The following is a 21,261-nucleotide window of genomic DNA, read 5'->3' as shown; positions in this document are numbered from 1 at the left end:
TGTGTGTGCAACAATATACTGAAAGGTCAATTATATTGTGCAGCTTACCTCACCACCTGTAGTTATTTAGGTGAAAGCTCCAAAATGCTTGCCTAATATGTCTGTTTATCCAAAAGGAAGTATAGAGGGAGAGCTAGATAGATAGCATTGCATTACATTACATTACATGGCAATGCTATGCACAGTTGCTGAAGTTGAACCAAAATGAGCTTGTCATCTGGCTTCTGCAACTTTTAACATGAAAAATCCAATGAGGAGAAGAAAAGCAAAGCCAAAGAGTCCATCCCAAAATCCGACAAACAAGCAAAATGAACAAAAAGCATTGAATTCAATTCTTTCTGATTTTAGAAACTGCATTAAAGAAGGGGTGCACCGGTCCTGGAGATACTGCAATACCCGGTCAATGCGTGGAGTGGACAGAGCAAGCTCTTTTTCCATCTCCCTGTTCTAAAAATCCATTTAATATATGGTCCCCAGATAGGGGACGTATCAGATATTAAACTGATAAGAACAGATACTACACTTGATCTTAGCCAAAAGGCCGAGAAGCGATAACCAGAATTGGTTTCCGACTACGGTGCCACCCAAGGATTCTGAAAAGTCCATTTGTGGAGGTGGCCACCTGGACTCCCGTTAAGAAGACATGCTGTCAACCTCTAGATCCCTCACATGCCTGCACTTTTCGGCTTGCTGCTGCTGCAATCCACACGTTTTAGATCTGCATAACTCCACCTCTTTTAGCACAGTACCCTCAACCCCCGGCTGTTCCCACCCGCCTCAACACCGTTGGAAGGGAGGAGAACCAATTAAGGCGGGGGGGGGTGGAACGAGCAGCTGTCTACCCTTAGCAGGAGGGTTGCTGATTAATTACCTCTCCTGCTGCTGCTGCTGCTGGCTGTCCAGCAGCAGACTGAAGGTGGCTGCTGCTGTGCGCAGGTATATAAAGGCTCAGAGCCTATTATGACACGCGCAGCCAGCGTTCCATTGCCACATTCCGTCTACTGCAGGCGGGATACCTGGATGGCTGAATGTCACTGAGAAGCTCACAGAGACCGCCATAAGCAACAGTTTAAAAGAATGCCACAGGCTAATCAACCAAACTTTTTGGGTTGGTTTCTCTTTTATAGTCTGCAGGCATTAAATGAAAGAAGTCAGTGTTCCAGCAGAGGGAGACAACGTTTCAGAAAAGGCATTGTAGCAAACCAAAAAAGAAATTTTAAGCGCAGCAGAGTAACCAGCTCACATACCTGTTAGCTCAGGTGAGTTTAAAAGGCTGCTGTTGATAACAAGGGCATTTGCTAAATAGATGGTGTGTGTGCAACAATATACTGAAAGGTCAATTATATTGTGCAGCTTATCTCACCACCTGTAGTTATTTAGGTGAAAGCTCCAAAATGCTTGCCTAATATGTCTGTTTATCCAAAAGGAAGTATAGAGGGAGAGCTAGATAGATAGCATTGCATTACATTACATTACATGGCAATGCAATGCACAGTTGCTGAAGTTGAACCAAAATGAGCTTGTCATCTGGCTTCTGCAACTTTTAACATGAAAAATCCAATGAGGAGAAGAAAAGCAAAGCCAAAGAGTCCATCCCAAAATCCGACAAACAAGCAAAATGAACAAAAAGCATTGAATTCAATTCTTTCTGATTTTAGAAACTGCATTAAAGAAGGGGTGCACCGGTCCTGGAGATACTGCAATACCAGGTCAATGCGTGGAGTGGACAGAGCAAGCTCTTTTTCCATCTCCCTGTTCTAAAAATCCATTTAATATATGGTCCCCAGATAGGGGACGTATCAGATATTAAACTGATAAGAACAGATACTACACTTGATCTTAGCCAAAAGGCCGAGAAGCGATAACCAGAATTGGTTTCCGACTACGGTGCCACCCAAGGATTCTGAAAAGTCCATTTGTGGAGATGGCCACCTGGACTCCCGTTAAGAAGACATGCTGTCAACCTCTAGATCCCTCACATGCCTGCACTTTTCGGCTTGCTGCTGCTGCAATCCACGCGTTTTAGATCTGCATAACTCCACCTCTTTTAGCACAGTACCCTCAACCCCCGGCTGTTCCCACCCGCCTCAACACCGTTGGAAGGGAGGAGAACCAATTAAGGCGGGGGGGGGGGTGGAACGAGCAGCTGTCTACCCTTAGCAGGAGGGTTGCTGATTAATTACCTCTCCTGCTGCTGCTGCTGCTGGCTGTCCAGCAGCAGACTGAAGGTGGCTGCTGCTGTGCGCAGGTATATAAAGGCTCAGAGCCTATTATGACACGCGCAGCCAGCGTTCCATTGCCACATTCCGTCTACTGCAGGCGGGATACCTGGATGGCTGAATGTCACTGAGAAGCTCACAGAGACCGCCATAAGCAACAGTTTAAAAGAATGCCACAGACTAATCAACCAAACTTTTTGGGTTGGTTTCTCTTTTATAGTCTGCAGGCATTAAATGAAAGAAGTCAGTGTTCCAGCAGAGGGAGACAACGTTTCAGAAAAGGCATTGTAGCAAACCAAAAAAGAAATTTTAAGCGCAGCAGAGTAACCAGCTCACATACCTGTTAGCTCAGGTGAGTTTAAAAGGCTGCTGTTGATAACAAGGGCATTTGCTAAATAGATGGTGTGTGTGCAACAATATACTGAAAGGTCAATTATATTGTGCAGCTTATCTCACCACCTGTAGTTATTTAGGTGAAAGCTCCAAAATGCTTGCCTAATATGTCTGTTTATCCAAAAGGAAGTATAGAGGGAGAGCTAGATAGATAGCATTGCATTACATTACATTACATGGCAATGCAATGCACAGTTGCTGAAGTTGAACCAAAATGAGCTTGTCATCTGGCTTCTGCAACTTTTAACATGAAAAATCCAATGAGGAGAAGAAAAGCAAAGCCAAAGAGTCCATCCCAAAATCCGACAAACAAGCAAAATGAACAAAAAGCATTGAATTCAATTCTTTCTGATTTTAGAAACTGCATTAAAGAAGGGGTGCACCGGTCCTGGAGATACTGCAATACCAGGTCAATGCGTGGAGTGGACAGAGCAAGCTCTTTTTCCATCTCCCTGTTCTAAAAATCCATTTAATATATGGTCCCCAGATAGGGGACGTATCAGATATTAAACTGATAAGAACCGATACTACACTTGATCTTAGCCAAAAGGCCGAGAAGCGATAACCAGAATTGGTTTCCGACTACGGTGCCACCCAAGGATTCTGAAAAGTCCATTTGTGGAGATGGCCACCTGGACTCCCGTTAAGAAGACATGCTGTCAACCTCTAGATCCCTCACATGCCTGCACTTTTCGGCTTGCTGCTGCTGCAATCCACGCGTTTTAGATCTGCATAACTCCACCTCTTTTAGCACAGTACCCTCAACCCCCGGCTGTTCCCACCCGCCTCAACACCGTTGGAAGGGAGGAGAACCAATTAAGGCGGGGGGGGGGTGGAACGAGCAGCTGTCTACCCTTAGCAGGAGGGTTGCTGATTAATTACCTCTCCTGCTGCTGCTGCTGCTGGCTGTCCAGCAGCAGACTGAAGGTGGCTGCTGCTGTGCGCAGGTATATAAAGGCTCAGAGCCTATTATGACACGCGCAGCCAGCGTTCCATTGCCACATTCCGTCTACTGCAGGCGGGATACCTGGATGGCTGAATGTCACTGAGAAGCTCACAGAGACCGCCATAAGCAACAGTTTAAAAGAATGCCACAGACTAATCAACCAAACTTTTTGGGTTGGTTTCTCTTTTATAGTCTGCAGGCATTAAATGAAAGAAGTCAGTGTTCCAGCAGAGGGAGACAACGTTTCAGAAAAGGCATTGTAGCAAACCAAAAAAGAAATTTTAAGCGCAGCAGAGTAACCAGCTCACATACCTGTTAGCTCAGGTGAGTTTAAAAGGCTGCTGTTGATAACAAGGGCATTTGCTAAATAGATGGTGTGTGTGCAACAATATACTGAAAGGTCAATTATATTGTGCAGCTTATCTCACCACCTGTAGTTATTTAGGTGAAAGCTCCAAAATGCTTGCCTAATATGTCTGTTTATCCAAAAGGAAGTATAGAGGGAGAGCTAGATAGATAGCATTGCATTACATTACATTACATGGCAATGCAATGCACAGTTGCTGAAGTTGAACCAAAATGAGCTTGTCATCTGGCTTCTGCAACTTTTAACATGAAAAATCCAATGAGGAGAAGAAAAGCAAAGCCAAAGAGTCCATCCCAAAATCCGACAAACAAGCAAAATGAACAAAAAGCATTGAATTCAATTCTTTCTGATTTTAGAAACTGCATTAAAGAAGGGGTGCACCGGTCCTGGAGATACTGCAATACCAGGTCAATGCGTGGAGTGGACAGAGCAAGCTCTTTTTCCATCTCCCTGTTCTAAAAATCCATTTAATATATGGTCCCCAGATAGGGGACGTATCAGATATTAAACTGATAAGAACAGATACTACACTTGATCTTAGCCAAAAGGCCGAGAAGCGATAACCAGAATTGGTTTCCGACTACGGTGCCACCCAAGGATTCTGAAAAGTCCATTTGTGGAGATGGCCACCTGGACTCCCGTTAAGAAGACATGCTGTCAACCTCTAGATCCCTCACATGCCTGCACTTTTCGGCTTGCTGCTGCTGCAATCCACGCGTTTTAGATCTGCATAACTCCACCTCTTTTAGCACAGTACCCTCAACCCCCGGCTGTTCCCACCCGCCTCAACACCGTTGGAAGGGAGGAGAACCAATTAAGGCGGGGGGGGGGGTGGAACGAGCAGCTGTCTACCCTTAGCAGGAGGGTTGCTGATTAATTACCTCTCCTGCTGCTGCTGCTGCTGGCTGTCCAGCAGCAGACTGAAGGTGGCTGCTGCTGTGCGCAGGTATATAAAGGCTCAGAGCCTATTATGACACGCGCAGCCAGCGTTCCATTGCCACATTCCGTCTACTGCAGGCGGGATACCTGGATGGCTGAATGTCACTGAGAAGCTCACAGAGACCGCCATAAGCAACAGTTTAAAAGAATGCCACAGACTAATCAACCAAACTTTTTGGGTTGGTTTCTCTTTTATAGTCTGCAGGCATTAAATGAAAGAAGTCAGTGTTCCAGCAGAAGGAGACAACGTTTCAGAAAAGGCATTGTAGCAAACCAAAAAAGAAATTTTAAGCGCAGCAGAGTAACCAGCTCACATACCTGTTAGCTCAGGTGAGTTTAAAAGGCTGCTGTTGATAACAAGGGCATTTGCTAAATAGATGGTGTGTGTGCAACAATATACTGAAAGGTCAATTATATTGTGCAGCTTATCTCACCACCTGTAGTTATTTAGGTGAAAGCTCCAAAATGCTTGCCTAATATGTCTGTTTATCCAAAAGGAAGTATAGAGGGAGAGCTAGATAGATAGCATTGCATTACATTACATTACATGGCAATGCAATGCACAGTTGCTGAAGTTGAACCAAAATGAGCTTGTCATCTGGCTTCTGCAACTTTTAACATGAAAAATCCAATGAGGAGAAGAAAAGCAAAGCCAAAGAGTCCATCCCAAAATCCGACAAACAAGCAAAATGAACAAAAAGCATTGAATTCAATTCTTTCTGATTTTAGAAACTGCATTAAAGAAGGGGTGCACCGGTCCTGGAGATACTGCAATACCAGGTCAATGCGTGGAGTGGACAGAGCAAGCTCTTTTTCCATCTCCCTGTTCTAAAAATCCATTTAATATATGGTCCCCAGATAGGGGACGTATCAGATATTAAACTGATAAGAACCGATACTACACTTGATCTTAGCCAAAAGGCCGAGAAGCGATAACCAGAATTGGTTTCCGACTACGGTGCCACCCAAGGATTCTGAAAAGTCCATTTGTGGAGATGGCCACCTGGACTCCCGTTAAGAAGACATGCTGTCAACCTCTAGATCCCTCACATGCCTGCACTTTTCGGCTTGCTGCTGCTGCAATCCACGCGTTTTAGATCTGCATAACTCCACCTCTTTTAGCACAGTACCCTCAACCCCCGGCTGTTCCCACCCGCCTCAACACCGTTGGAAGGGAGGAGAACCAATTAAGGCGGGGGGGGGGTGGAACGAGCAGCTGTCTACCCTTAGCAGGAGGGTTGCTGATTAATTACCTCTCCTGCTGCTGCTGCTGCTGGCTGTCCAGCAGCAGACTGAAGGTGGCTGCTGCTGTGCGCAGGTATATAAAGGCTCAGAGCCTATTATGACACGCGCAGCCAGCGTTCCATTGCCACATTCCGTCTACTGCAGGCGGGATACCTGGATGGCTGAATGTCACTGAGAAGCTCACAGAGACCGCCATAAGCAACAGTTTAAAAGAATGCCACAGACTAATCAACCAAACTTTTTGGGTTGGTTTCTCTTTTATAGTCTGCAGGCATTAAATGAAAGAAGTCAGTGTTCCAGCAGAGGGAGACAACGTTTCAGAAAAGGCATTGTAGCAAACCAAAAAAGAAATTTTAAGCGCAGCAGAGTAACCAGCTCACATACCTGTTAGCTCAGGTGAGTTTAAAAGGCTGCTGTTGATAACAAGGGCATTTGCTAAATAGATGGTGTGTGTGCAACAATATACTGAAAGGTCAATTATATTGTGCAGCTTATCTCACCACCTGTAGTTATTTAGGTGAAAGCTCCAAAATGCTTGCCTAATATGTCTGTTTATCCAAAAGGAAGTATAGAGGGAGAGCTAGATAGATAGCATTGCATTACATTACATTACATGGCAATGCAATGCACAGTTGCTGAAGTTGAACCAAAATGAGCTTGTCATCTGGCTTCTGCAACTTTTAACATGAAAAATCCAATGAGGAGAAGAAAAGCAAAGCCAAAGAGTCCATCCCAAAATCCGACAAACAAGCAAAATGAACAAAAAGCATTGAATTCAATTCTTTCTGATTTTAGAAACTGCATTAAAGAAGGGGTGCACCGGTCCTGGAGATACTGCAATACCAGGTCAATGCGTGGAGTGGACAGAGCAAGCTCTTTTTCCATCTCCCTGTTCTAAAAATCCATTTAATATATGGTCCCCAGATAGGGGACGTATCAGATATTAAACTGATAAGAACAGATACTACACTTGATCTTAGCCAAAAGGCCGAGAAGCGATAACCAGAATTGGTTTCCGACTACGGTGCCACCCAAGGATTCTGAAAAGTCCATTTGTGGAGATGGCCACCTGGACTCCCGTTAAGAAGACATGCTGTCAACCTCTAGATCCCTCACATGCCTGCACTTTTCGGCTTGCTGCTGCTGCAATCCACGCGTTTTAGATCTGCATAACTCCACCTCTTTTAGCACAGTACCCTCAACCCCCGGCTGTTCCCACCCGCCTCAACACCGTTGGAAGGGAGGAGAACCAATTAAGGCGGGGGGGGGTGGAACGAGCAGCTGTCTACCCTTAGCAGGAGGGTTGCTGATTAATTACCTCTCCTGCTGCTGCTGCTGCTGGCTGTCCAGCAGCAGACTGAAGGTGGCTGCTGCTGTGCGCAGGTATATAAAGGCTCAGAGCCTATTATGACACGCGCAGCCAGCGTTCCATTGCCACATTCCGTCTACTGCAGGCGGGATACCTGGATGGCTGAATGTCACTGAGAAGCTCACAGAGACCGCCATAAGCAACAGTTTAAAAGAATGCCACAGACTAATCAACCAAACTTTTTGGGTTGGTTTCTCTTTTATAGTCTGCAGGCATTAAATGAAAGAAGTCAGTGTTCCAGCAGAGGGAGACAACGTTTCAGAAAAGGCATTGTAGCAAACCAAAAAAGAAATTTTAAGCGCAGCAGAGTAACCAGCTCACATACCTGTTAGCTCAGGTGAGTTTAAAAGGCTGCTGTTGATAACAAGGCCATTTGCTAAATAGATGGTGTGTGTGCAACAATATACTGAAAGGTCAATTATATTGTGCAGCTTATCTCACCACCTGTAGTTATTTAGGTGAAAGCTCCAAAATGCTTGCCTAATATGTCTGTTTATCCAAAAGGAAGTATAGAGGGAGAGCTAGATAGATAGCATTGCATTACATTACATTATATGGCAATGCAATGCACAGTTGCTGAAGTTGAACCAAAATGAGCTTGTCATCTGGCTTCTGCAACTTTTAACATGAAAAATCCAATGAGGAGAAGAAAAGCAAAGCCAAAGAGTCCATCCCAAAATCCGACAAACAAGCAAAATGAACAAAAAGCATTGAATTCAATTCTTTCTGATTTTAGAAACTGCATTAAAGAAGGGGTGCACCGGTCCTGGAGATACTGCAATACCAGGTCAATGCGTGGAGTGGACAGAGCAAGCTCTTTTTCCATCTCCCTGTTCTAAAAATCCATTTAATATATGGTCCCCAGATAGGGGACGTATCAGATATTAAACTGATAAGAACAGATACTACACTTGATCTTAGCCAAAAGGCCGAGAAGCGATAACCAGAATTGGTTTCCGACGACGGTGCCACCCAAGGATTCTGAAAAGTCCATTTGTGGAGATGGCCACCTGGACTCCCGTTAAGAAGACATGCTGTCAACCTCTAGATCCCTCACATGCCTGCACTTTTCGGCTTGCTGCTGCTGCAATCCACGCGTTTTAGATCTGCATAACTCCACCTCTTTTAGCACAGTACCCTCAACCCCCGGCTGTTCCCACCCGCCTCAACACCGTTGGAAGGGAGGAGAACCAATTAAGGCGGGGGGGGGTGGAACGAGCAGCTGTCTACCCTTAGCAGGAGGGTTGCTGATTAATTACCTCTCCTGCTGCTGCTGCTGCTGGCTGTCCAGCAGCAGACTGAAGGTGGCTGCTGCTGTGCGCAGGTATATAAAGGCTCAGAGCCTATTATGACACGCGCAGCCAGCGTTCCATTGCCACATTCCGTCTACTGCAGGCGGGATACCTGGATGGCTGAATGTCACTGAGAAGCTCACAGAGACCGCCATAAGCAACAGTTTAAAAGAATGCCACAGACTAATCAACCAAACTTTTTGGGTTGGTTTCTCTTTTATAGTCTGCAGGCATTAAATGAAAGAAGTCAGTGTTCCAGCAGAGGGAGACAACGTTTCAGAAAAGGCATTGTAGCAAACCAAAAAAGAAATTTTAAGCGCAGCAGAGTAACCAGCTCACATACCTGTTAGCTCAGGTGAGTTTAAAAGGCTGCTGTTGATAACAAGGCCATTTGCTAAATAGATGGTGTGTGTGCAACAATATACTGAAAGGTCAATTATATTGTGCAGCTTATCTCACCACCTGTAGTTATTTAGGTGAAAGCTCCAAAATGCTTGCCTAATATGTCTGTTTATCCAAAAGGAAGTATAGAGGGAGAGCTAGATAGATAGCATTGCATTACATTACATTACATGGCAATGCAATGCACAGTTGCTGAAGTTGAACCAAAATGAGCTTGTCATCTGGCTTCTGCAACTTTTAACATGAAAAATCCAATGAGGAGAAGAAAAGCAAAGCCAAAGAGTCCATCCCAAAATCCGACAAACAAGCAAAATGAACAAAAAGCATTGAATTCAATTCTTTCTGATTTTAGAAACTGCATTAAAGAAGGGGTGCACCGGTCCTGGAGATACTGCAATACCAGGTCAATGCGTGGAGTGGACAGAGCAAGCTCTTTTTCCATCTCCCTGTTCTAAAAATCCATTTAATATATGGTCCCCAGATAGGGGACGTATCAGATATTAAACTGATAAGAACAGATACTACACTTGATCTTAGCCAAAAGGCCGAGAAGCGATAACCAGAATTGGTTTCCGACTACGGTGCCACCCAAGGATTCTGAAAAGTCCATTTGTGGAGATGGCCACCTGGACTCCCGTTAAGAAGACATGCTGTCAACCTCTAGATCCCTCACATGCCTGCACTTTTCGGCTTGCTGCTGCTGCAATCCACGCGTTTTAGATCTGCATAACTCCACCTCTTTTAGCACAGTACCCTCAACCCCCGGCTGTTCCCACCCGCCTCAACACCGTTGGAAGGGAGGAGAACCAATTAAGGCGGGGGGGGGGGTGGAACGAGCAGCTGTCTACCCTTAGCAGGAGGGTTGCTGATTAATTACCTCTCCTGCTGCTGCTGCTGCTGGCTGTCCAGCAGCAGACTGAAGGTGGCTGCTGCTGTGCGCAGGTATATAAAGGCTCAGAGCCTATTATGACACGCGCAGCCAGCGTTCCATTGCCACATTCCGTCTACTGCAGGCGGGATACCTGGATGGCTGAATGTCACTGAGAAGCTCACAGAGACCGCCATAAGCAACAGTTTAAAAGAATGCCACAGACTAATCAACCAAACTTTTTGGGTTGGTTTCTCTTTTATAGTCTGCAGGCATTAAATGAAAGAAGTCAGTGTTCCAGCAGAAGGAGACAACGTTTCAGAAAAGGCATTGTAGCAAACCAAAAAAGAAATTTTAAGCGCAGCAGAGTAACCAGCTCACATACCTGTTAGCTCAGGTGAGTTTAAAAGGCTGCTGTTGATAACAAGGGCATTTGCTAAATAGATGGTGTGTGTGCAACAATATACTGAAAGGTCAATTATATTGTGCAGCTTATCTCACCACCTGTAGTTATTTAGGTGAAAGCTCCAAAATGCTTGCCTAATATGTCTGTTTATCCAAAAGGAAGTATAGAGGGAGAGCTAGATAGATAGCATTGCATTACATTACATTACATGGCAATGCAATGCACAGTTGCTGAAGTTGAACCAAAATGAGCTTGTCATCTGGCTTCTGCAACTTTTAACATGAAAAATCCAATGAGGAGAAGAAAAGCAAAGCCAAAGAGTCCATCCCAAAATCCGACAAACAAGCAAAATGAACAAAAAGCATTGAATTCAATTCTTTCTGATTTTAGAAACTGCATTAAAGAAGGGGTGCACCGGTCCTGGAGATACTGCAATACCAGGTCAATGCGTGGAGTGGACAGAGCAAGCTCTTTTTCCATCTCCCTGTTCTAAAAATCCATTTAATATATGGTCCCCAGATAGGGGACGTATCAGATATTAAACTGATAAGAACCGATACTACACTTGATCTTAGCCAAAAGGCCGAGAAGCGATAACCAGAATTGGTTTCCGACTACGGTGCCACCCAAGGATTCTGAAAAGTCCATTTGTGGAGATGGCCACCTGGACTCCCGTTAAGAAGACATGCTGTCAACCTCTAGATCCCTCACATGCCTGCACTTTTCGGCTTGCTGCTGCTGCAATCCACGCGTTTTAGATCTGCATAACTCCACCTCTTTTAGCACAGTACCCTCAACCCCCGGCTGTTCCCACCCGCCTCAACACCGTTGGAAGGGAGGAGAACCAATTAAGGCGGGGGGGGGGTGGAACGAGCAGCTGTCTACCCTTAGCAGGAGGGTTGCTGATTAATTACCTCTCCTGCTGCTGCTGCTGCTGGCTGTCCAGCAGCAGACTGAAGGTGGCTGCTGCTGTGCGCAGGTATATAAAGGCTCAGAGCCTATTATGACACGCGCAGCCAGCGTTCCATTGCCACATTCCGTCTACTGCAGGCGGGATACCTGGATGGCTGAATGTCACTGAGAAGCTCACAGAGACCGCCATAAGCAACAGTTTAAAAGAATGCCACAGACTAATCAACCAAACTTTTTGGGTTGGTTTCTCTTTTATAGTCTGCAGGCATTAAATGAAAGAAGTCAGTGTTCCAGCAGAGGGAGACAACGTTTCAGAAAAGGCATTGTAGCAAACCAAAAAAGAAATTTTAAGCGCAGCAGAGTAACCAGCTCACATACCTGTTAGCTCAGGTGAGTTTAAAAGGCTGCTGTTGATAACAAGGGCATTTGCTAAATAGATGGTGTGTGTGCAACAATATACTGAAAGGTCAATTATATTGTGCAGCTTATCTCACCACCTGTAGTTATTTAGGTGAAAGCTCCAAAATGCTTGCCTAATATGTCTGTTTATCCAAAAGGAAGTATAGAGGGAGAGCTAGATAGATAGCATTGCATTACATTACATTACATGGCAATGCAATGCACAGTTGCTGAAGTTGAACCAAAATGAGCTTGTCATCTGGCTTCTGCAACTTTTAACATGAAAAATCCAATGAGGAGAAGAAAAGCAAAGCCAAAGAGTCCATCCCAAAATCCGACAAACAAGCAAAATGAACAAAAAGCATTGAATTCAATTCTTTCTGATTTTAGAAACTGCATTAAAGAAGGGGTGCACCGGTCCTGGAGATACTGCAATACCAGGTCAATGCGTGGAGTGGACAGAGCAAGCTCTTTTTCCATCTCCCTGTTCTAAAAATCCATTTAATATATGGTCCCCAGATAGGGGACGTATCAGATATTAAACTGATAAGAACAGATACTACACTTGATCTTAGCCAAAAGGCCGAGAAGCGATAACCAGAATTGGTTTCCGACTACGGTGCCACCCAAGGATTCTGAAAAGTCCATTTGTGGAGATGGCCACCTGGACTCCCGTTAAGAAGACATGCTGTCAACCTCTAGATCCCTCACATGCCTGCACTTTTCGGCTTGCTGCTGCTGCAATCCACGCGTTTTAGATCTGCATAACTCCACCTCTTTTAGCACAGTACCCTCAACCCCCGGCTGTTCCCACCCGCCTCAACACCGTTGGAAGGGAGGAGAACCAATTAAGGCGGGGGGGGGGTGGAACGAGCAGCTGTCTACCCTTAGCAGGAGGGTTGCTGATTAATTACCTCTCCTGCTGCTGCTGCTGCTGGCTGTCCAGCAGCAGACTGAAGGTGGCTGCTGCTGTGCGCAGGTATATAAAGGCTCAGAGCCTATTATGACACGCGCAGCCAGCGTTCCATTGCCACATTCCGTCTACTGCAGGCGGGATACCTGGATGGCTGAATGTCACTGAGAAGCTCACAGAGACCGCCATAAGCAACAGTTTAAAAGAATGCCACAGACTAATCAACCAAACTTTTTGGGTTGGTTTCTCTTTTATAGTCTGCAGGCATTAAATGAAAGAAGTCAGTGTTCCAGCAGAGGGAGACAACGTTTCAGAAAAGGCATTGTAGCAAACCAAAAAAGAAATTTTAAGCGCAGCAGAGTAACCAGCTCACATACCTGTTAGCTCAGGTGAGTTTAAAAGGCTGCTGTTGATAACAAGGCCATTTGCTAAATAGATGGTGTGTGTGCAACAATATACTGAAAGGTCAATTATATTGTGCAGCTTATCTCACCACCTGTAGTTATTTAGGTGAAAGCTCCAAAATGCTTGCCTAATATGTCTGTTTATCCAAAAGGAAGTATAGAGGGAGAGCTAGATAGATAGCATTGCATTACATTACATTACATGGCAATGCAATGCACAGTTGCTGAAGTTGAACCAAAATGAGCTTGTCATCTGGCTTCTGCAACTTTTAACATGAAAAATCCAATGAGGAGAAGAAAAGCAAAGCCAAAGAGTCCATCCCAAAATCCGACAAACAAGCAAAATGAACAAAAAGCATTGAATTCAATTCTTTCTGATTTTAGAAACTGCATTAAAGAAGGGGTGCACCGGTCCTGGAGATACTGCAATACCAGGTCAATGCGTGGAGTGGACAGAGCAAGCTCTTTTTCCATCTCCCTGTTCTAAAAATCCATTTAATATATGGTCCCCAGATAGGGGACGTATCAGATATTAAACTGATAAGAACAGATACTACACTTGATCTTAGCCAAAAGGCCGAGAAGCGATAACCAGAATTGGTTTCCGACTACGGTGCCACCCAAGGATTCTGAAAAGTCCATTTGTGGAGATGGCCACCTGGACTCCCGTTAAGAAGACATGCTGTCAACCTCTAGATCCCTCACATGCCTGCACTTTTCAGCTTGCTGCTGCTGCAATCCACGCGTTTTAGATCTGCATAACTCCACCTCTTTTAGCACAGTACCCTCAACCCCCGGCTGTTCCCACCCGCCTCAACACCGTTGGAAGGGAGGAGAACCAATTAAGGCGGTGGGGGGAGGAACGAGCAGCTGTCTACCCTTAGCAGGAGGGTTGCTGATTAATTACCTCTCCTGCTGCTGCTGCTGCTGGCTGTCCAGCAGCAGACTGAAGGTGGCTGCTGCTGTGCGCAGGTATATAAAGGCTCAGAGCCTATTATGACACGCGCAGCCAGCGTTCCATTGCCACATTCCGTCTACTGCAGGCGGGATACCTGGATGGCTGAATGTCACTGAGAAGCTCACAGAGACCGCCATAAGCAACAGTTTAAAAGAATGCCACAGACTAATCAACCAAACTTTTTGGGTTGGTTTCTCTTTTATAGTCTGCAGGCATTAAATGAAAGAAGTCAGTGTTCCAGCAGAGGGAGACAACGTTTCAGAAAAGGCATTGTAGCAAACCAAAAAAGAAATTTTAAGCGCAGCAGAGTAACCAGCTCACATACCTGTTAGCTCAGGTGAGTTTAAAAGGCTGCTGTTGATAACAAGGGCATTTGCTAAATAGATGGTGTGTGTGCAACAATATACTGAAAGGTCAATTATATTGTGCAGCTTATCTCACCACCTGTAGTTATTTAGGTGAAAGCTCCAAAATGCTTGCCTAATATGTCTGTTTATCCAAAAGGAAGTATAGAGGGAGAGCTAGATAGATAGCATTGCATTACATTACATTACATGGCAATGCAATGCACAGTTGCTGAAGTTGAACCAAAATGAGCTTGTCATCTGGCTTCTGCAACTTTTAACATGAAAAATCCAATGAGGAGAAGAAAAGCAAAGCCAAAGAGTCCATCCCAAAATCCGACAAACAAGCAAAATGAACAAAAAGCATTGAATTCAATTCTTTCTGATTTTAGAAACTGCATTAAAGAAGGGGTGCACCGGTCCTGGAGATACTGCAATACCAGGTCAATGCGTGGAGTGGACAGAGCAAGCTCTTTTTCCATCTCCCTGTTCTAAAAATCCATTTAATATATGGTCCCCAGATAGGGGACGTATCAGATATTAAACTGATAAGAACAGATACTACACTTGATCTTAGCCAAAAGGCCGAGAAGCGATAACCAGAATTGGTTTCCGACTACGGTGCCACCCAAGGATTCTGAAAAGTCCATTTGTGGAGATGGCCACCTGGACTCCCGTTAAGAAGACATGCTGTCAACCTCTAGATCCCTCACATGCCTGCACTTTTCAGCTTGCTGCTGCTGCAATCCACGCGTTTTAGATCTGCATAACTCCACCTCTTTTAGCACAGTACCCTCAACCCCCGGCTGTTCCCACCCGCCTCAACACCGTTGGAAGGGAGGAGAACCAATTAAGGCGGTGGGGGGAGGAACGAGCAGCTGTCTACCCTTAGCAGGAGGGTTGCTGATTAATTACCTCTCCTGCTGCTGCTGCTGCTGGCTGTCCAGCAGCAGACTGAAGGTGGCTGCTGCTGTGCGCAGGTATATAAAGGCTCAGAGCCTATTATGACACGCGCAGCCAGCGTTCCATTGCCACATTCCGTCTACTGCAGGCGGGATACCTGGATGGCTGAATGTCACTGAGAAGCTCACAGAGACCGCCATAAGCAACAGTTTAAAAGAATGCCACAGACTAATCAACCAAACTTTTTGGGTTGGTTTCTCTTTTATAGTCTGCAGGCATTAAATGAAAGAAGTCAGTGTTCCAGCAGAGGGAGACAACGTTTCAGAAAAGGCATTGTAGCAAACCAAAAAAGAAATTTTAAGCGCAGCAGAGTAACCAGCTCACATACCTGTTAGCTCAGGTGAGTTTAAAAGGCTGCTGTTGATAACAAGGGCATTTGCTAAATAGATGGTGTGTGTGCAACAATATACTGAAAGGTCAATTATATTGTGCAGCTTATCTCACCACCTGTAGTTATTTAGGTGAAAGCTCCAAAATGCTTGCCTAATATGTCTGTTTATCCAAAAGGAAGTATAGAGGGAGAGCTAGATAGATAGCATTGCATTACATTACATTACATGGCAATGCAATGCACAGTTGCTGAAGTTGAACCAAAATGAGCTTGTCATCTGGCTTCTGCAACTTTTAACATGAAAAATCCAATGAGGAGAAGAAAAGCAAAGCCAAAGAGTCCATCCCAAAATCCGACAAACAAGCAAAATGAACAAAAAGCATTGAATTCAATTCTTTCTGATTTTAGAAACTGCATTAAAGAAGGGGTGCACCGGTCCTGGAGATACTGCAATACCAGGTCAATGCGTGGAGTGGACAGAGCAAGCTCTTTTTCCATCTCCCTGTTCTAAAAATCCATTTAATATATGGTCCCCAGATAGGGGACGTATCAGATATTAAACTGATAAGAACAGATACTACACTTGATCTTAGCCAAACGGCCGAGAAGCGATAACCAGAATTGGTTTCCGACTACGGTGCCACCCAAGGATTCTGAAAAGTCCATTTGTGGAGATGGCCACCTGGACTCCCGTTAAGAAGACATGCTGTCAACCTCTAGATCCCTCACATGCCTGCACTTTTCGGCTTGCTGCTGCTGCAATCCACGCGTTTTAGATCTGCATAACTCCACCTCTTTTAGCACAGTACCCTCAACCCCCGGCTGTTCCCACCCGCCTCAACACCGTTGGAAGGGAGGAGAACCAATTAAGGCGGGGGGGGGGTGGAACGAGCAGCTGTCTACCCTTAGCAGGAGGGTTGCTGATTAATTACCTCTCCTGCTGCTGCTGCTGCTGGCTGTCCAGCAGCAGACTGAAGGTGGCTGCTGCTGTGCGCAGGTATATAAAGGCTCAGAGCCTATTATGACACGCGCAGCCAGCGTTCCATTGCCACATTCCGTCTACTGCAGGCGGGATACCTGGATGGCTGAATATCACTGAGAAGCTCACAGAGACCGCCATAAGCAACAGTTTAAAAGAATGCCACAGACTAATCAACCAAACTTTTTGGGTTGGTTTCTCTTTTATAGTCTGCAGGCATTAAATGAAAGAAGTCAGTGTTCCAGCAGAGGGAGACAACGTTTCAGAAAAGGCATTGTAGCAAACCAAAAAAGAAATTTTAAGCGCAGCAAAGTAACCAGCTCACATACCTGTTAGCTCAGGTGAGTTTAAAAGGCTGCTGTTGATAACAAGGGCATTTGCTAAATAGATGGTGTGTGTGCAACAATATACTGAAAGGTCAATTATATTGTGCAGCTTATCTCACCACCTGTAGTTATTTAGGTGAAAGCTCCAAAATGCTTGCCTAATATGTCTGTTTATCCAAAAGGAAGTATAGAGGGAGAGCTAGATAGATAGCATTGCATTACATTACATTACATGGCAATGCAATGCACAGTTGCTGAAGTTGAACCAAAATGAGCTTGTCATCTGGCTTCTGCAACTTTTAACATGAAAAATCCAATGAGGAGAAGAAAAGCAAAGCCAAAGAGTCCATCCCAAAATCCGACAAACAAGCAAAATGAACAAAAAGCATTGAATTCAATTCTTTCTGATTTTAGAAACTGCATTAAAGAAGGGGTGCACCGGTCCTGGAGATACTGCAATACCAGGTCAATGCGTGGAGTGGACAGAGCAAGCTCTTTTTCCATCTCCCTGTTCTAAAAATCCATTTAATATATGGTCCCCAGATAGGGGACGTATCAGATATTAAACTGATAAGAACAGATACTACACTTGATCTTAGCCAAAAGGCCGAGAAGCGATAACCAGAATTGGTTTCCGACTACGGTGCCACCCAAGGATTCTGAAAAGTCCATTTGTGGAGATGGCCACCTGGACTCCCGTTAAGAAGACATGCTGTCAACCTCTAGATCCCTCACATGCCTGCACTTTTCGGCTTGCTGCTGCTGCAATCCACGCGTTTTAGATCTGCATAACTCCACCTCTTTTAGCACAGTACCCTCAACCCCCGGCTGTTCCCACCCGCCTCAACACCGTTGGAAGGGAGGAGAACCAATTAAGGCGGGGGGGGGGGTGGAACGAGCAGCTGTCTACCCTTAGCAGGAGGGTTGCTGATTAATTACCTCTCCTGCTGCTGCTGCTGGCTGTCCAGCAGCAGACTGAAGGTGGCTGCTGCTGTGCGCAGGTATATAAAGGCTCAGAGCCTATTATGACACGCGCAGCCAGCGTTCCATTGCCACATTCCGTCTACTGCAGGCGGGATACCTGGATGGCTGAATGTCACTGAGAAGCTCACAGAGACCGCCATAAGCAACAGTTTAAAAGAATGCCACAGACTAATCAACCAAACTTTTTGGGTTGGTTTCTCTTTTATAGTCTGCAGGCATTAAATGAAAGAAGTCAGTGTTCCAGCAGAGGGAGACAACGTTTCAGAAAAGGCATTGTAGCAAACCAAAAAAGAAATTTTAAGCGCAGCAGAGTAACCAGCTCACATACCTGTTAGCTCAGGTGAGTTTAAAAGGCTGCTGTTGATAACAAGGGCATTTGCTAAATAGATGGTGTGTGTGCAACAATATACTGAAAGGTCAATTATATTGTGCAGCTTATCTCACCACCTGTAGTTATTTAGGTGAAAGCTCCAAAATGCTTGCCTAATATGTCTGTTTATCCAAAAGGAAGTATAGAGGGAGAGCTAGATAGATAGCATTGCATTACATTACATTACATGGCAATGCAATGCACAGTTGCTGAAGTTGAACCAAAATGAGCTTGTCATCTGGCTTCTGCAACTTTTAACATGAAAAATCCAATGAGGAGAAGAAAAGCAAAGCCAAAGAGTCCATCCCAAAATCCGACAAACAAGCAAAATGAACAAAAAGCATTGAATTCAATTCTTTCTGATTTTAGAAACTGCATTAAAGAAGGGGTGCACCGGTCCTGGAGATACTGCAATACCAGGTCAATGCGTGGAGTGGACAGAGCAAGCTCTTTTTCCATCTCCCTGTTCTAAAAATCCATTTAATATATGGTCCCCAGATAGGGGACGTATCAGATATTAAACTGATAAGAACAGATACTACACTTGATCTTAGCCAAAAGGCCGAGAAGCGATAACCAGAATTGGTTTCCGACTACGGTGCCACCCAAGGATTCTGAAAAGTCCATTTGTGGAGATGGCCACCTGGACTCCCGTTAAGAAGACATGCTGTCAACCTCTAGATCCCTCACATGCCTGCACTTTTCGGCTTGCTGCTGCTGCAATCCACGCGTTTTAGATCTGCATAACTCCACCTCTTTTAGCACAGTACCCTCAACCCCCGGCTGTTCCCACCCGCCTCAACACCGTTGGAAGGGAGGAGAACCAATTAAGGCGGGGGGGGGGGTGGAACGAGCAGCTGTCTACCCTTAGCAGGAGGGTTGCTGATTAATTACCTCTCCTGCTGCTGCTGCTGCTGGCTGTCCAGCAGCAGACTGAAGGTGGCTGCTGCTGTGCGCAGGTATATAAAGGCTCAGAGCCTATTATGACACGCGCAGCCAGCGTTCCATTGCCACATTCCGTCTACTGCAGGCGGGATACCTGGATGGCTGAATGTCACTGAGAAGCTCACAGAGACCGCCATAAGCAACAGTTTAAAAGAATGCCACAGACTAATCAACCAAACTTTTTGGGTTGGTTTCTCTTTTATAGTCTGCAGGCATTAAATGAAAGAAGTCAGTGTTCCAGCAGAGGGAGACAACGTTTCAGAAAAGGCATTGTAGCAAACCAAAAAAGAAATTTTAAGCGCAGCAGAGTAACCAGCTCACATACCTGTTAGCTCAGGTGAGTTTAAAAGGCTGCTGTTGATAACAAGGGCATTTGCTAAATAGATGGTGTGTGTGCAACAATATACTGAAAGGTCAATTATATTGTGCAGCTTATCTCACCACCTGTAGTTATTTAGGTGAAAGCTCCAAAATGCTTGCCTAATATGTCTGTTTATCCAAAAGGAAGTATAGAGGGAGAGCTAGATAGATAGCATTGCATTACATTACATTACATGGCAATGCAATGCACAGTTGCTGAAGTTGAACCAAAATGAGCTTGTCATCTGGCTTCTGCAACTTTTAACATGAAAAATCCAATGAGGAGAAGAAAAGCAAAGCCAAAGAGTCCATCCCAAAATCCGACAAACAAGCAAAATGAACAAAAAGCATTGAATTCAATTCTTTCTGATTTTAGAAACTGCATTAAAGAAGGGGTGCACCGGTCCTGGAGATACTGCAATACCAGGTCAATGCGTGGAGTGGACAGAGCAAGCTCTTTTTCCATCTCCCTGTTCTAAAAATCCATTTAATATATGGTCCCCAGATAGGGGACGTATCAGATATTAAACTGATAAGAACCGATACTACACTTGATCTTAGCCAAAAGGCCGAGAAGCGATAACCAGAATTGGTTTCCGACTACGGTGCCACCCAAGGATTCTGAAAAGTCCATTTGTGGAGATGGCCACCTGGACTCCCGTTAAGAAGACATGCTGTCAACCTCTAGATCCCTCACATGCCTGCACTTTTCGGCTTGCTGCTGCTGCAATCCACGCGTTTTAGATCTGCATAACTCCACCTCTTTTAGCACAGTACCCTCAACCCCCGGCTGTTCCCACCCGCCTCAACACCGTTGGAAGGGAGGAGAACCAATTAAGGCGGGGGGGGGGTGGAACGAGCAGCTGTCTACCCTTAGCAGGAGGGTTGCTGATTAATTACCTCTCCTGCTGCTGCTGCTGGCTGTCCAGCAGCAGACTGAAGGTGGCTGCTGCTGTGCGCAGGTATATAAAGGCTCAGAGCCTATTATGACACGCGCAGCCAGCGTTCCATTGCCACATTCCGTCTACTGCAGGCGGGATACCTGGATGGCTGAATGTCACTGAGAAGCTCACAGAGACCGCCATAAGCAACAGTTTAAAAGAATGCCACAGACTAATCAACCAAACTTTTTGGGTTGGTTTCTCTTTTATAGTCTGCAGGCATTAAATGAAAGAAGTCAGTGTTCCAGCAGAGGGAGACAACGTTTCAGAAAAGGCATTGTAGCAAACCAAAAAAGAAATTTTAAGCGCAGCAGAGTAACCAGCTCACATACCTGTTAGCTCAGGTGAGTTTAAAAGGCTGCTGTTGATAACAAGGGCATTTGCTAAATAGATGGTGTGTGTGCAACAATATACTGAAAGGTCAATTATATTGTGCAGCTTATCTCACCACCTGTAGTTATTTAGGTGAAAGCTCCAAAATGCTTGCCTAATATGTCTGTTTATCCAAAAGGAAGTATAGAGGGAGAGCTAGATAGATAGCATTGCATTACATTACATTACATGGCAATGCAATGCACAGTTGCTGAAGTTGAACCAAAATGAGCTTGTCATCTGGCTTCTGCAACTTTTAACATGAAAAATCCAATGAGGAGAAGAAAAGCAAAGCCAAAGAGTCCATCCCAAAA

At 45.0% G+C, this 21,261-nt stretch overlaps 16 non-coding genes across 16 annotated transcripts; all 16 read right to left on the bottom strand.

Moving 5' to 3' along the window:
• Positions 1-362: 362 nt before the first annotated feature.
• Positions 363-553, bottom strand: LOC141200512 (U2 spliceosomal RNA). Its single transcript, XR_012272232.1, has one exon. It is a non-coding gene; the product is annotated as a U2 spliceosomal RNA (small nuclear RNA).
• A 1,119-nt stretch (positions 554-1,672) lies between these two features.
• LOC141201299 (U2 spliceosomal RNA) lies at positions 1,673-1,863 on the bottom strand. Its single transcript, XR_012272864.1, has one exon. It is a non-coding gene; the product is annotated as a U2 spliceosomal RNA (small nuclear RNA).
• Positions 1,864-2,984: 1,121 nt separating this feature from the next.
• On the bottom strand, positions 2,985-3,175 carry LOC141200580 (U2 spliceosomal RNA). Its single transcript, XR_012272297.1, has one exon. It is a non-coding gene; the product is annotated as a U2 spliceosomal RNA (small nuclear RNA).
• Positions 3,176-4,295: 1,120 nt separating this feature from the next.
• On the bottom strand, positions 4,296-4,486 carry LOC141201298 (U2 spliceosomal RNA). The gene has a single exon (XR_012272863.1). It is a non-coding gene; the product is annotated as a U2 spliceosomal RNA (small nuclear RNA).
• A 1,121-nt stretch (positions 4,487-5,607) lies between these two features.
• Positions 5,608-5,798, bottom strand: LOC141200578 (U2 spliceosomal RNA). Its single transcript, XR_012272295.1, has one exon. It is a non-coding gene; the product is annotated as a U2 spliceosomal RNA (small nuclear RNA).
• A 1,120-nt stretch (positions 5,799-6,918) lies between these two features.
• On the bottom strand, positions 6,919-7,109 carry LOC141201297 (U2 spliceosomal RNA). Its single transcript, XR_012272862.1, has one exon. It is a non-coding gene; the product is annotated as a U2 spliceosomal RNA (small nuclear RNA).
• Positions 7,110-8,228: 1,119 nt separating this feature from the next.
• Positions 8,229-8,419, bottom strand: LOC141201296 (U2 spliceosomal RNA). Its single transcript, XR_012272861.1, has one exon. It is a non-coding gene; the product is annotated as a U2 spliceosomal RNA (small nuclear RNA).
• Positions 8,420-9,538: 1,119 nt separating this feature from the next.
• Positions 9,539-9,729, bottom strand: LOC141201295 (U2 spliceosomal RNA). Its single transcript, XR_012272860.1, has one exon. It is a non-coding gene; the product is annotated as a U2 spliceosomal RNA (small nuclear RNA).
• Positions 9,730-10,850: 1,121 nt separating this feature from the next.
• Positions 10,851-11,041, bottom strand: LOC141200577 (U2 spliceosomal RNA). Its single transcript, XR_012272294.1, has one exon. It is a non-coding gene; the product is annotated as a U2 spliceosomal RNA (small nuclear RNA).
• Positions 11,042-12,161: 1,120 nt separating this feature from the next.
• On the bottom strand, positions 12,162-12,352 carry LOC141201294 (U2 spliceosomal RNA). Its single transcript, XR_012272859.1, has one exon. It is a non-coding gene; the product is annotated as a U2 spliceosomal RNA (small nuclear RNA).
• A 1,120-nt stretch (positions 12,353-13,472) lies between these two features.
• LOC141201292 (U2 spliceosomal RNA) lies at positions 13,473-13,663 on the bottom strand. Its single transcript, XR_012272857.1, has one exon. It is a non-coding gene; the product is annotated as a U2 spliceosomal RNA (small nuclear RNA).
• Positions 13,664-14,782: 1,119 nt separating this feature from the next.
• LOC141201291 (U2 spliceosomal RNA) lies at positions 14,783-14,973 on the bottom strand. The gene has a single exon (XR_012272856.1). It is a non-coding gene; the product is annotated as a U2 spliceosomal RNA (small nuclear RNA).
• Positions 14,974-16,092: 1,119 nt separating this feature from the next.
• Positions 16,093-16,283, bottom strand: LOC141200475 (U2 spliceosomal RNA). The gene has a single exon (XR_012272195.1). It is a non-coding gene; the product is annotated as a U2 spliceosomal RNA (small nuclear RNA).
• Positions 16,284-17,403: 1,120 nt separating this feature from the next.
• LOC141201290 (U2 spliceosomal RNA) lies at positions 17,404-17,594 on the bottom strand. Its single transcript, XR_012272855.1, has one exon. It is a non-coding gene; the product is annotated as a U2 spliceosomal RNA (small nuclear RNA).
• Positions 17,595-18,712: 1,118 nt separating this feature from the next.
• On the bottom strand, positions 18,713-18,903 carry LOC141201289 (U2 spliceosomal RNA). Its single transcript, XR_012272854.1, has one exon. It is a non-coding gene; the product is annotated as a U2 spliceosomal RNA (small nuclear RNA).
• A 1,121-nt stretch (positions 18,904-20,024) lies between these two features.
• Positions 20,025-20,215, bottom strand: LOC141200576 (U2 spliceosomal RNA). The gene has a single exon (XR_012272293.1). It is a non-coding gene; the product is annotated as a U2 spliceosomal RNA (small nuclear RNA).
• Between the last annotated feature and the right edge of the window lie 1,046 nt (positions 20,216-21,261).

Source organism: Phyllobates terribilis, unplaced genomic scaffold, assembly GCF_046119375.1.
Source record: "Phyllobates terribilis strain yellow unplaced genomic scaffold, ASM4611937v1 Scaffold_108__1_contigs__length_5656254, whole genome shotgun sequence".
Lineage (NCBI taxonomy): Eukaryota > Metazoa > Chordata > Amphibia > Anura > Dendrobatidae > Phyllobates > Phyllobates terribilis.
This window is presented reverse-complemented; position numbering and strand designations above follow the sequence as displayed.